The following is a 4,943-nucleotide window of genomic DNA, read 5'->3' as shown; positions in this document are numbered from 1 at the left end:
TTGCTGGGTTAATTTAAAGACTTTTATTTGTACCATTTGTCATTGGGACAGCTGTGCTCTTGTAGCCTATATGTGCACTAGATCATTTAAATGCTCTCATTTCTATTGCAGTAATTAACACTAAGACAAATTCCTCAATTTTAATTTGCATATTATGGCAATAAAAGTGATTCTGATTCTGATTCACAAATGCCATAAACTGACAGTCCTTCAAGTCAGTGTTGGTAGAGCACAAAGTCCTTCATCACTTGTGTTAGTGGTAGAGAGTGGACTTGTTTCAGGCGATGTCTGCCCAGCGCTTCGCGGATCCGGATCTGACACACGTGGGCCAGACTGCAAGGACATCTCTTAGCCTCCAGAAAGACCATGAGCGCCTCTGGATCTGCCCTCTCCTCCAGCTGTGCCTGCTCTGGGGTCACCAGGGACAGGTCGGCGCTGTGGTCGAGGAGCAGCCGGACAAAGTCACACCTCTGCCACAGCACCTCACCCAGCAGGCATGAAGCCACATCATGGGTCAGAACAGTAGCCTGGAGCAGGAGGCGGAAGCAGTCCAGGTGGTGGCAGGTGGCGCTCATGTAGAGAGGAGAGTCCATGCGGGTCTGATCGCTGTCCATGTCAACAGGAACAGCAGCACGGGACCTGATGCGTTTCTGCAGTATGTCGAGCCTTCCTGCCCGGGCAACATGGTAGGCGATGGGTTCGGCCCCGCCTTCCAGGAGGATCCGGACGCAGTCCATGTGACCGTAGTACACTGCCCAGGTCAGAGGCGTCCATGAAAAGCCATTTATGTCATCAGCTAGGTCTACCTGGGCTCCCTGGCTGATCAGGTAGGCCTTGACTGCAAGCAGCAGAGGGGTGTCCGTGCCCCACCTCCAGCACCACTCATTGATAAGCCTTCGGAAGCGGTCTTCCTGCAGCAGGGTCCTCAGTTTGTCCAGGTCTCCTGCATAGGCGGCATCATGGAGCTGCCTGTCATCATGGGCCTCTCGGGCAGCCATTCCTTCAGGTCTCTCACACCGACTAACCGGAAGGCTTTATGATTATGAAGGTACAAATTGTTCGAGTGACATCACGGATGACATCACAATTGCTTTGAGTGACATCACTGATGACATCACAATTGCTCTAGTGATCACTTGAGCAAGCCGTTCACCAAATAACATGTATGTGTAACCAGGTACTCTGAGCAGTCTTCTAAAGAAAGAAAGAAAGTCAATCAGACAGGTGTGACTGTGTGATTAGAATAACTACGCCTCTCAGTTATGGTCCATTTGCGCCCTCTGGTGGCGTAATTCAGAGAAGGAAGTGGGCATGAGTGACGTGGTTTTCCTAGCATTTTCCCTTGATTCAGACAGATATGCATGCATGTCTCATATATGAGACATGCATGCACAATAGTAGCTCCAGCAATTAGCTCTTGTGCAGAGTTGAACACTATCACTTGATTAAACTAGAAAACTAGAGAGAAGATAAATAGGAGAGATCCTTTGAAGCTGAAATAGAAGTTACACAACAATCACGGAGCTGCCGCAAACGGCCATTTGTATCGGACATTCCGGTGAGTTAGCTGCCAAGCTAATAGGCTAAAAACAGTATTAGCACTGTGCTTGTTGCTAACCTGATGAAGCTATCATTTAGAGAGCAATGCTGTTTTTTTAATGAGACTAGACTACAGACTGAATGAACTGTGCTGCTGCCCAAGTCACCATCATCCCACTGCCTCCTGGACTCCATTGCCATCTTCACCGCCGCCATCATCATTTTCAGTCCTCGCCTCCACAGACTCAACCATTCCTCATGTTCTTCATCTCCATCCTACGGGGAGCCAGGATGGACAGTTTTCATTGTGAAGGGTGGTGGTAGGAACTTGAGTTATAAGATAATAAGTTATAAGTGTTACTTATTTTTGAGATCTAATTTTATTATTTTCATTCCTTTCATTCCTTTTGTTTTGGTTGAGCTCAACAACATTGTATTTCAATTAGCCAACTCAGGGTCTGAACCAAATTGCCTAGCTAAACCTTTGGTTGTATAGTGAACAAATTAGTAAGCCATGATTCAGTGAAAATTATTATAAACTAGTGAACACAAGCTATACGGTTGTTGGTGTGAGTTATTGAATTTGGGAAGGATTTAGTAATTTTATGGAAATGTAACCACTTCATGATATATGCTATTGGGTTACATATGGATCCAGAAGAGGGCGGTAATGCAACATTAAGGATGCCAACTGCCATAAAACCCCCAAAAGAAGAAGAGCAAGCCATTCTGAGCATGCGTAGTTCAGCAATTGTGTGCCACGCCCCTGGCCAACTTATTATAGTAGTTAGATAGATAATATATTTTTGCCAGGCAGCTGCCGGCCTACATCTGGCCCTGTCTGAAGGTCGGAAGCTGACTGACAACCCTGAGGACCCTCAAAATGCTTGTGTGAATTTTTTTTAAACGATTCATTTTAAATCACAAAATGTTACAAAATGGACAGAGAAATGAAGCAGTGTACAATAATGAAAATGCTTTAGAAATAAAAAGAAAACAAAATCTGCACTAAAACCTAACATTGATTATTTTATGACACTTTTCCAAATCTTTCAGCATGCTTCATTTTCTTTGCATTGATATCACCTGCGCCAACACCTGCAGCTGAACTTGTCAGGACTCCAAACCTCTCCTTTCTTTTCTTCAGCTTTTCATCCATTTCAACCTTTTGCGAAAAGGACGAAACATTCATGCCAAATCTTTCTGCTCTCTTCTTCAGCTTCTCGATGTCCAGAGCAGCAGCGAGACCTGGAGAGGGACTGGAAGTGTCGTTGGGGAAGCCAAATCTTGCAGCACGTACGGCCTTCTTGCTTTCAGCTGTTGCAGGCAAGTCGAAATGTTCTGCTCTCTTCTGTAGGCTTTCAGTGGCAGTTGCTGGAGGAGAAATCTTCATCAACTTCTTCTCACCAGTTAGATCACACTCAGCAGATTCAGGATCCTTGTCGGTTTTTGCATCGGTGGCACTGTCAACTTTAGCGAAGTCCTCTGCCAAAACGTTGTCAATGTTCACATCCACATCTACATCTTCCTCATGCTCGTCCAGGTAAGTCTGCAGCCGGGCAATGAGCTCCCCTTTGTTTCCCTGCGTGTGCAGACCCCGCGCCTCACACTCCTGCCTCAGCTCAACAAGCTTCAGCTTCTGCAGCTCTATTACTTCAGCCATCTTGCTTTGTTGTCAGAATAACTTTCTCCTACCCCCACAGCTGTCACTTGTTTTCCAACAGCACCGAGCAATTGTGATGTCATCGGTGATGATGTCATCGGTGATGATGTCATCAGTGAGTGATGTCATCAGTGATGTCATCAGTGTTAATGTCATCAATGTCATCAGGGATGTCACTCAAGCAATTGTGATGTCATTGGTGATGTCACCCGAGCAATGTCATTCGAGCGATGATGTCATCGGCCTCTAGTGCCTCTAGTGGCCACGGCATCAAAACTTGACGGTGTCAAAGCCACTGCATTTTTAGACTCTGGCTTGTTACGCCGTGGCCACTAGGGGCTGAGGCGAGGGTCTGTCTGTCTGTCTGTATCCCCCGATAAAACAAATGAAAGTGGCCAAGTCACTGATGATGTCATACGTGGGGGAATAGGGGCCAAGAGGCCAGGTCGCCGATGATGTCATACAGTTCTAGACGGCTCTGCCTGGTGGCAAGACGGGGATTGTTAATTCTTCTTCTTGCTCCAAGTGAAAATGTTTTATTCTCACTCATGAGTCAGTTGGCTTGTTGGTTCCAGCCTTAAAACTCGTTATAAGTATTTTACTAAATGTCCATGGAGAAAATGAATGGGGAACTCTCTTCCGGGGCAAGAGATGTCACGTGACTGTTCAGCTCTATATAGAAAAGTCACTCTCTTCCCCAAACAACACAAGGACATTCAGTATCAGGTATCCTCCTGCAGAGTTTTAGCTGCCCATACAGTATCTAGTGTAGAATAGTTGATCTTTCATCAGCTCTCTATCTCTGTCAAGCCAAACCGTGGAAGGTGTTTAAAGTAGGCTACCACTCTAAAGCTGAGCTCACATAATGATGAACATAATGTATATCTACAACGCTGAAGAGCCTTTAGGGGGCACTATGTAAAGACATTCATCATCAGAACAGCCTATAAAAACATGTATGTACCTGTTGTACGCATCCGCACAGCCCCTCAGGTACACACCTCACATACAGCAAGACACGGGACAACAGAGGATGTACACAGAGAAAATGCAGACATACACTGAGAAAGGACGAATACCACACATACCACACACACATAGGCAACTGTACGCACAAGTACAAGTACAAGCATATACAATATATGTGCGCCGCTAGCTGTCTCTCTTCATGCCGTGTCCTCAGAAAGTTTTTGTTTTGTTTTGCTTTTTTTTGCAGCACTGCACTTGGTGTTTCAGCGCTCTTGCTAGCGTTTGTGGGAGGAGCACTCTGGACACCTCAAGTTGGAAACATTCCAACTTTTGGAGACGAGCGCTGCTCATCAATGTCACTTTTTTCACCTGACCAATCAAAATCGAGGAAGAGACGGGACTAACAAGATCAACAAACATGGCGGATGAGTTATCTTGTTTGGTTGATGTTAGCTTGCTAAAGTTAGCCTGTCACTGTGTGCATCATTCACACCGGGGCGATTTTCGCAAATTCGCGTGACGAGATTATGTACAGTAGAAAGTGGCCAAGTCACTGATGATGTCATACGTGGCATCATCCCCCCCCCTAGGCGGCACGAATCGTGCATGGTAACGCACATTTTCGACTCATCGCCCGTTGAAATCAACTCAAGTGAAGCTTTTTTCGCGCCGGTGTGAACGCACAGTCAGAGTCAGCTCCCTGCACTGTGTATCTGTGCATGTTTGAAGCGCTCTGGGCATTCTTATTTTTGATATCCGAAGCACTCCGCCA

The 4,943-nt window shown here is 46.0% G+C and overlaps 1 pseudogene across 1 annotated transcript; it reads right to left on the bottom strand.

The window, feature by feature from the left end:
• Window positions 1–2,569: 2,569 nt before the first annotated feature.
• On the bottom strand, window positions 2,570–3,202 carry LOC310796829 (SAP domain-containing ribonucleoprotein pseudogene; annotated as a pseudogene). The gene has a single exon. The product of its transcript is annotated as an SAP domain-containing ribonucleoprotein pseudogene (transcript).
• Between the last annotated feature and the right edge of the window lie 1,741 nt (window positions 3,203–4,943).

Source organism: Poromitra crassiceps, assembly GCF_964638095.1.
Source record: "Poromitra crassiceps genome assembly, chromosome: 23".
Taxonomy (NCBI): domain Eukaryota; kingdom Metazoa; phylum Chordata; class Actinopteri; order Beryciformes; family Melamphaidae; genus Poromitra; species Poromitra crassiceps.
This window is presented reverse-complemented; position numbering and strand designations above follow the sequence as displayed.